The sequence below is a fragment of the Lotus japonicus genome, chromosome 2 (assembly GCF_012489685.1).
Source record: "Lotus japonicus ecotype B-129 chromosome 2, LjGifu_v1.2".
NCBI classification, from domain to species: domain Eukaryota; kingdom Viridiplantae; phylum Streptophyta; class Magnoliopsida; order Fabales; family Fabaceae; genus Lotus; species Lotus japonicus.
In genome coordinates, this window is record NC_080042.1 from 620,594 (window position 1) to 630,162 (window position 9,569).

A 9,569-nucleotide genomic window follows, 5' to 3' on the forward strand; every position below is an offset into this window, starting at 1 on the left:
TTTTTATGATTGAATTGATGCTTCGTGTTGTTTGTGGCTGTTTTTGTCGTTGTTTATATAGATCACATGATGTTACTTGGAAATTTTAGGTTTTTGTGTGCCTGTTAAAATTTATGCCTTGCGGCAGAGACGTGAATTCTGTAGGGGCACCTAATTGGGTATTGTAACGCCCCGATTTCTCGAGTGTCACACAGTAAACCAAACATTACCTTTTTCGTAAAGAATTTTCGCCGTTCAATTATTAATCTTGACTTAATGACAAAAGTTCAATTATTACGAAACTCTTGAAAACTTTACGATATAAATTTGCTGAATAAATAAGACATGTTTTTCTGAATAAAATAACTCGTGAATAAACGAAACCATAATCAAAAGTACATAAATGAATCCTTGGGCTAAAGCCCTATGTCAGCAATACATCAAAAACCGGAAAACAAAACTGATAAAGATAGATCAACACCACGAACACTCAACCCACAGCATGGCAATAACAGTCACTCGTCGAGCCAACCGCACTGTCTCTGGCGCTTCTTCACAGGAGCCCTGACCTCTGGTGCATCTCCACGCCCCTCCGTCTCGGCATCCCTAGGTGCATCAGCTGCTGCAACATACCATGGAGCAAAGTCCTCCATAGGCTCAGCAGGGACTGGAAGGGACTCGAGAGGCGGAGCTAGAAAGTCGCCAAGGCGTGCCCACCAATCTGGTGCCCCGAGCGCCCGTGAAGAAACCTCCCCTCCTGCAATCCTCTGTGGAGAGTTCGAGCACGAACCCTCGTCTCCTGGGTGTAAGAAACGACAAGGTACAAAGGGCATCTTGACCTTGCCCCACTCCATGCTCTGAGTCTCGACGACGTTCCCATGCCGGTCACGTCCCGTGATCGTAGCGCTGCCGATGTAGATGCGACGTGCCTTGGCAGAGTCGGACTGTCAGGCGTTGTCCTTATGCTGGTCAGGTAAGTCTATCGTCCACGAGACCACTGTACTCTTGGTCTTCATCATCTGCCCCCCCCCCCCCCAGAATAACACATAAACAAACAACAGGGTCAGATCTCATGTTCTCATATAACATTCACATATCCAGGTAATACTCATAAATAACAAGGTATAATAAGCATAAACTTTATATTATATCTCAGTCAGTCACGTAAGTTCAGTTAGGCTAGCGACCTCACCATTCACACAACCACCTCAACACCAATGGCCATAATCACGATTGTAACGCCCCGATTTCTCGAGTGTTACACAGTAACTAATTAACCAATTTTCGTAAAGAGTTTTCGTCGATTCACTTATTAATCTTCAATTAATGACAAACCTTTCATTTTACGAAAACTCTTGAAACATAACCTTTCCAAAAACACGCGGAAGTAACCAACATCGTAAAACTTTTTAAATAACCAACTGTAAAGAGTACGAAAAAAAGGCCTGAATGAAAATAAAGATTACATCAAAACTTGTTCATTCGAATTTAAGCAATAAAATTGTTCGATACCAACACTTCGGAAACTCTCAACCCCAACAGAAAACAAAAGACTCTCAACCAAAACCCTATTCCTTAGCCTCTTCCTCTTCCTCTGAAGTGTAGTCGTCCTCCGGTATTGGCACGTCACGTAGCATCAACTCCCAAGAATGAGTCATCGCCATTATCTTCACGACCATCTACCCCCCCCCCCAAATAAACACATAGCAAACAAGCAGGGTCAGGTCCAACAAAAAGAATGATAATGACAAAATCAACAACAACATAATATAAGTACATTATATGTCTTTTATGGGAAAGAGTCAGTTACTAACGGAATCTCACTTCACACAACCCACCAAAACTTCCATGGCCATCTTCGTGCTTCCGCAGAGGCACGGTTATCACGGTGACCGCAGTCAACCAAATCACGTGGAGCCGCAATGATCCACAAAAGTTCACGGTGACCGCAGTCAACCAAATCACGTGAAGCCACACCAGCCCACAAAGTTCACGGGAGACCGCAGTCAACCCAAATAACTCCCTCGCGTGCAAGGTACCATCGTTCTCATGGACCATAGTCTACCTGACCTATGTCCAAATTATTCACATTTACTTGCAAGCGAGTTATAAATTCATTCTCTTGGTGTTTAAGGCTCTAATGTCAATCCTAGAGTCTTATGAGTTAATATCGTATCAGATTACAACGTCAAGAAATAACAGTCACACTAGGAGGAATTACAGCTGGGTGAGCGACCTCCTAAACAAGTCACAACTAAACTTCATGCAAAGCATAGAAATAATCAGGGCCTCCCAAATTCACAAATTATTTACAAATTCCAGAGGCTCAGTTTACAGATATCATCATATAAAAATCTCACAAAGGTCCCTAATCACATGTTACTAACATTTCCAACAATTTCTCAAATTTAGTGTTTTTGGACAACAGGTGCAGCGTGTACTAAAACTGGTCTACAGACCGCAATACTTAGCCACAAAATTCACATGATACATGACTGGAAAGATAATTCGAAACTCTACACTTTTATAGTTTATCACTTTTCCATTTGAGATCCAGAATTAGGTGATATTAGGCCTTAAAGCTTGCTGTCCGGTACAGGAAGAACAGCAGGTGCAACAGTCACTAAGATCGACCTCCAGACCTCATTACTAGACCAAAAATTATGTTCTTTATATGCATAGAAAGCCAATTCGAAAATCTACAATTTTCCAGTTTATCCCTTTTTCATTTGAGACCCCGAATTAGGTGTAATTAAGCTCCAAAACTCGCTGTCCAGTACAGGAAACTGGCAGAGATACTTTTCCCTTCAAATTAATTTTTCAACCATTCAAGTCCCAGAGTTTTAAACCATATTCCAGCAGCAAGAACCACATATCATATATCATATATCATGCTTAAATTTCCAGAACCAAGATAACCATCAATTCTAGCACAAAAGGCAGATCTAAGCATATAAATCTTCAATCATTTTAATCAAGCAAAGTCATAGAAGAAACGGTAGTTGTAGCGATGATTAATGGAGAATCATGGCATCAACATTTCATCTCAAATCAGAAGCAAAACATCAAGATCTCAAGGCAAAAAAAACAGCAAGCATCATGAACACAAAACTCTTGCAAAAGCAATCATGTTCGTGGCTTTTCTCATAGTAAAACATGGCAAATACCCTAGGCAATCTACCCAATCCTAGGACCAGCCCTTACCTTTGTCCTTAGGCTTGAAGAAAAGATGAAATTGAAGAGCAAGGTTCTGGTTTCTCTCCTCTTCTCCCACGCGTGACCTTCCTCTCTCCCTCTCGCTCGCGAACTCCCTCTCCCTCTTGTGCGAACACGTCGACGGTGGTGGGGCTTGGGACGGTGACGGCTAGGGTGCAAGGGGAAAGTTTCTCTCACTCTTTCTCCTCTGTTTTACGTGTTTCAGAAGTGCACCAGGTTTCTTTCTTCAGAATAGTGTGAAAAGAAATCCTTTCCCCCCCCCCCCCAAAACCCTACATAGCCCGCGTCCCCTCTCTCCCTCTCTTGGGCTAGGGTTTGTTTTCCTTCAAGCCCGACCCAAGTCAAAACCCTTGACCCCATCACTTAAGAACTTACTCAGGTCTGAAACTAATCAAAAACCTCAGCCCTTTTTAGTAATATCACGATCAAACTCGGAATTGAAAGGAAACAAATCAATTAAATCGGCTGGTACTGTACAGCCAGGACCATCGTCACTAAACCGATGATATCTCGAGCTACAGAGGTCGGAATGACCTGATTCCACTTCGAGAATTTTCTAGACTTAAAGGGCTACAACTCTCATGAAGGAAGTTTTCCCAAATGAAATCGATACGACCCTCTAAAAATTCACAAAAGTTGACAGTTCTAATCTGCCAGTTATCAAACATTAGCTAAAACTTCACTTTATTCAAACTTCCATAAAATTGTTCCAAATTGAACTTAGGGCCTTACAATACCACCCCCCTTAAAATAGTTTCGCCCTCGAAACTTAAGGGTTTACAAATAAATCGGGGTGTGACTCCCGCATCTTATCCTCTAACTCCCAGGTCGCGTCGCCAGTCTCTTGGTTCCACACGACCTTCACTAAAGGCACCTCCTTGTTTCTTAAGCGCTTTATGCTTCGGTCGACGATCTTGATAGGTGGCACCTCCATTGTCAGATCATCTCTCAGCTGTATGTCGTCTGGCGTAATCACATGTGAATCATCTGCCATGTACTTCCGCAACTGCGACACATGAAGAACGTCATGGATGTTGGATAGAGACGGTGGTAGGGCGATCCTGTACGCCACCGGTTCAACTCGCTTCGTGATCTGGTACGGCCCAATAAACTTCGGAGTAAGCTTCTTGGACTTGATTGCCCTTCCGACACCTGTCATCGGGGTAACCCGCAAGAAGACATGGTCTCCGGCCTGAAATTCCAACTCCTTTCGTCGGTTGTCGGCGTAACTCTTTTGGCGACTCTGCGCGGTTCTCATCTTTTCCTGAATTCTCCTGACTTCCTCGGTGGTCTGTTGCACCAATTCCGGGCCAATCACCAAATTTTCCCCATCTTGATGCCAGCATAAGGGCGTACGACACCTCCGACCGTACAAAGCTTCGTAAGGTGCCATGCCGATGCTCGCATGGAAACTATTGTTGTAAGTGAATTCGATCAATGGCAGCATCTCATCCCAACTGCCCTTGTGATCCAACACACAGGCCCGTAGCAAATCTTCCAGCGACTGGATTGTCCTCTCTGTCTGCCCATCGGTTTGCGGATGATAGGCAGAGCTCAATCTCAACTTAGTTCTGAGGGCCTGCTGCAAGGCTCCCCAAAAGTGAGAGGTAAACCTCGGAACTCTGTCTGATACGATGCTGGTCGGTACACCATGTAGACGCACAACCTCAGCCACATAAATCTCCGCCAATTTCTCCACCTTGTACTTCAGGTTGATCGGGATAAAATGAGCGGTCTTTGTCAAACGATCAACAACAACCCAAATTGCATCAAACTTCCTCCGAGTTAAAGGTAAAGCCGTCACGAAGTCCATAGAAATACTGTCCCACTTCCACTCTGGGACATCTAGTGGTTGCAGCTTCCCTGCGGGCTTCTGATGCTCTACCTTCGCTTTCTGACATGTCAAGCAAGTAGAAACATACTCAGCAACCTGCTTCTTCATCCCAGACCACCAGAAGTGAAGTTTCAAGTCCTGATACATCTTGTTCATTCCGGGATGGATACTCAGTCTACTCTTGTGTCCTTCATCCAGGATCAATCTTCTCATCTCTACATCGTCAGGCACACATATCCGTCCCTTGCATCGCAGAATATTGTCGTTCCCAATAGAGAACTCTGGTGCCTTTCCCTGAGTCACACAGTCTCGCCACTCAGCTATCCCTTCATCAGTCTCTTGTCTAGACTTGATCTCTTCCAAAGGTCCACTTGACACCGTCACCATTCCGAAACTCAGTCTTCCTGGTGCGAGCTTAACGTCCAAGCTCAGATCTCGGAAAGCCTCCAACAGTTCTAACTCCTTGACCATCATTGAGGACACATGTATAGCCTTCCGGCTGAGAGCGTCGGCTACGACATTGCTTTTCCCCGGATGGTACTGTAGAGTGAACTCATAGTCCTGAAGGAATTCCATCCACCTCCGCTGCCTCATGTTCAGATCCTTCTGATCAAATAAGTACTTTAAACTCTTATGATCGCTGTAGATCGTGAACGTACTGCCATAGAGATAGTGTCTCCAAATCTTGAGAGCATAAACTATGGCAGCCAACTCCAAGTCATGTGTGGGGTAGTTCTTCTCATGAGTCTTCAATTGCCTTGAAGCATAGGCAATTGCTTTCTTATCTTGCATCATTACACACCCCAGACCATTGTGTGACGCATCACAGTACACGTCATAAGGTTCTCCTTCCTTAGGTAAAGCTAGTATGGGTGCGGTGGTCAGCCGCTTCTTCAACTCCTGGAAACTAGCCTCACACTTCTCCGTCCACGCAAACGGTTGATTTTTCTTCGTCAACTGGGTCAACGGCGAAGTCAACTTTGCATAATCTTTGACGAATCGTCTATAGTAGCCAGCAAGCCCAACAAAGCTTCTGATGTCGCTTGCCGTCTTAGGTTGCTCCCATGACAGAATCGTCTCAATCTTGCTAGGGTCCACTGCCACACCCTGACTTGATATGACATGCCCCAAAAATTGCACCTTCTCCATCCAGAACTCACACTTTGAGCCGTTAGCATATAGCTGGTTCTCTCGCAACACGCCCAACACCTGGCGTAGATGCTCCTCATGTTCCTCTCTACTCTTCGAGTAGATTAGGATGTCATCGATGAATACCACCACGAACTTGTCCAGGAATGGCCTGAACACACGGTTCATGTAGTCCATGAATACAACGGGTGCATTGGTAACTCCGAATGGCATCACAAGGTACTCATAATGCCCGCATCGAGTTTTGAATGCGGTCTTCTGGATGTCAACCTCCTTGACACGGATCTGGTGATATCCTGACTTCATATCTATCTTCGAGAAAACAACAGCACCCCGAAGTTGATCCATCAAATCATCTATCCGAGGGATCATATAACGATTCTTCACGATCACTTTGTTGAGTTGTCGGTAGTCCACACATAGTCTGGACCTTCCATCCTTTTGCTTCACCAACAGCACTGGTGCACACAAACGCACACAGGCGTACACCTTGGGGCGCAAAAGGGATTCCAAAGCCCACTCTTCCTTCGATTGACATTCCATCAATCGATCTCAGAGTTCAAACATCTTAATATAATCAAACACTTAGTCTCAAGTATCACGGCAATGATACTAACTACAGACAATCTCACAGCCAAGCAAACATCTTAGCAAACAAGTCTACCCAATCTCACCGTGAAGCTTTGAAAACATCTTTATCAAAAACAAAAACACCAACGAGTTCAGAAACTCGTAAACCCAAAACCCTTAGTGCACTGGTTTCTCAACCGGAGCTCTGATACCACAATGTAACGCCCCGATTTCTCGAGTGTTACACAGTAACTAATTAACCAATTTTCGTAAAGAGTTTTCGTCGATTCACTTATTAGTCTTCAATTAATGACAAACCTTTCATTTTACGAAAACTCTTGAAACATAACCTTTCCAAAAACACGCGGAAGTAACCAACATCGTAAAACTTTTTAAATAACCAACTGTAAAGAGTACGAATCAAAGGCCTGAATGAAAATAAAGATTACATCAAAACTTGTTCATTCGAATTTAAGCAATAAAATTGTTCGATACCAACACTTCGGAAACTCTCAACCCCAACAGAAAACAAAAGACTCTCAACCAAAACCCTATTCCTTAGCCTCTTCCTCTTCCTCTGAAGTGTAGTCGTCCTCCGGTATTGGCACGTCACGTAGCATCAACTCCCAAGAATGAGTCATCGCCATTATCTTCACGACCATCTACCCCCTCCCCCCAAATAAACACATAGCAAACAAGCAGGGTCAGGTCCAACAAAAAGAATGATAATGACAAAATCAACAACAACATAATATAAGTACATTATATGTCTTTTATGGGAAAGAGTCAGTTACTAACGGAATCTCACTTCACACAACCCACCAAAACTTCCATGGCCATCTTCGTGCTTCCGCAGAGGCACGGTTATCACGGTGACCGCAGTCAACCAAATCACGTGGAGCCGCAATGATCCACAAAAGTTCACGGTGACCGCAGTCAACCAAATCACGTGAAGCCACACCGGCCCACAAAGTTCACGGGAGACCGCAGTCAACCCAAATAACTCCCTCGCGTGCAAGGTACCATCGTTCTCATGGACCATAGTCTACCTGACCTATGTCCAAATTATTCACATTTACTTGCAAGCGAGTTATAAATTCATTCTCTTGGTGTTTAAGGCTCTAATGTCAATCCTAGAGTCTTATGAGTTAATATCGTATCAGATTACAACGTCAAGAAATAACAGTCACACTAGGAGGAATTACAGCTGGGTGAGCGACCTCCTAAACAAGTCACAACTAAACTTCATGCAAAGCATAGAAATAATCAGGGCCTCCCAAATTCACAAATTATTTACAAATTCCAGAGGCTCAGTTTACAGATATCATCATATAAAAATCTCACAAAGGTCCCTAATCACATGTTACTAACATTTCCAACAATTTCTCAAATTTAGTGTTTTTGGACAACAGGTGCAGCGTGTACTAAAACTGGTCTACAGACCGCAATACTTAGCCACAAAATTCACATGATACATGACTGGAAAGATAATTCGAAACTCTACACTTTTATAGTTTATCACTTTTCCATTTGAGATCCAGAATTAGGTGATATTAGGCCTTAAAGCTTGCTGTCCGGTACAGGAAGAACAGCAGGTGCAACAGTCACTAAGATCGACCTCCAGACCTCATTACTAGACCAAAAATTATGTTCTTTATATGCATAGAAAGCCAATTCGAAAATCTACAATTTTCCAGTTTATCCCTTTTTCATTTGAGACCCCGAATTAGGTGTAATTAAGCTCCAAAACTCGCTGTCCAGTACAGGAAACTGGCAGAGATACTTTTCCCTTCAAATTAATTTTTCAACCATTCAAGTCCCAGAGTTTTAAACCATATTCCAGCAGCAAGAACCACATATCATATATCATATATCATGCTTAAATTTCCAGAACCAAGATAACCATCAATTCTAGCACAAAAGGCAGATCTAAGCATATAAATCTTCAATCATTTTAATCAAGCAAAGTCATAGAAGAAACGGTAGTTGTAGCGATGATTAATGGAGAATCATGGCATCAACATTTCATCTCAAATCAGAAGCAAAACATCAAGATCTCAAGGCAAAAAAAACAGTAAGCATCATGAACACAAAACTCTTGCAAAAGCAATCATGTTCGTGGCTTTTCTCATAGTAAAACATGGCAAATACCCTAGGCAATCTACCCAATCCTAGGACCAGCCCTTACCTTTGTCCTTAGGCTTGAAGAAAAGATGAAATTGAAGAGCAAGGTTCTGGTTTCTCTCCTCTTCTCCCACGCGTGACCTTCCTCTCTCCCTCTCGCTCGCGAACTCCCTCTCCCTCTTGTGCGAACACGTCGACGGTGGTGGGGCTTGGGACGGTGACGGCTTGGGTGCAAGGGGAAAGTTTCTCTCACTCTTTCTCCTCTGTTTTACGTGTTTCAGAAGTGCACCAGGTTTCTTTCTTCAGAATAGTGTGAAAAGAAATCCTTTCCCCCCCCCCCCAAAACCCTACATAGCCCGCGTCCCCTCTCTCCCTCTCTTGGGCTAGGGTTTGTTTTCCTTCAAGCCCGACCCAAGTCAAAACCCTTGACCCCATCACTTAAGAACTTACTCAGGTCTGAAACTAATCAAAAACCTCAGCCCTTTTTAGTAATATCACGATCAAACTCGGAATTGAAAGGAAACAAATCAATTAAATCGGCTGGTACTGTACAGCCAGGACCATCGTCACTAAACCGATGATATCTCGAGCTACAGAGGTCGGAATGACCTGATTCCACTTCGAGAATTTTCTAGACTTAAAGGGCGACAACTCTCATGAAGGAAGTTTTCCCAAATGAAGTTGTTAAGACCCTCTA

The 9,569-nt window shown here is 43.6% G+C and overlaps 2 long non-coding RNA genes across 2 annotated transcripts; both read right to left on the reverse strand.

The window, feature by feature from the left end:
• Positions 1-1,429: 1,429 nt before the first annotated feature.
• LOC130735157 (uncharacterized) lies at positions 1,430-3,491 on the reverse strand. The gene is made up of 2 exons (XR_009018319.1): positions 3,184-3,491; positions 1,430-1,658 (listed from the first exon to the last, which is right to left on the reverse strand). It is a non-coding gene; the product is annotated as an uncharacterized LOC130735157 (long non-coding RNA).
• Positions 3,492-7,168: 3,677 nt separating this feature from the next.
• On the reverse strand, positions 7,169-9,145 carry LOC130735158 (uncharacterized). The gene is made up of 2 exons (XR_009018320.1): positions 8,937-9,145; positions 7,169-7,410 (listed from the first exon to the last, which is right to left on the reverse strand). It is a non-coding gene; the product is annotated as an uncharacterized LOC130735158 (long non-coding RNA).
• Positions 9,146-9,569: the final 424 nt, after the last annotated feature.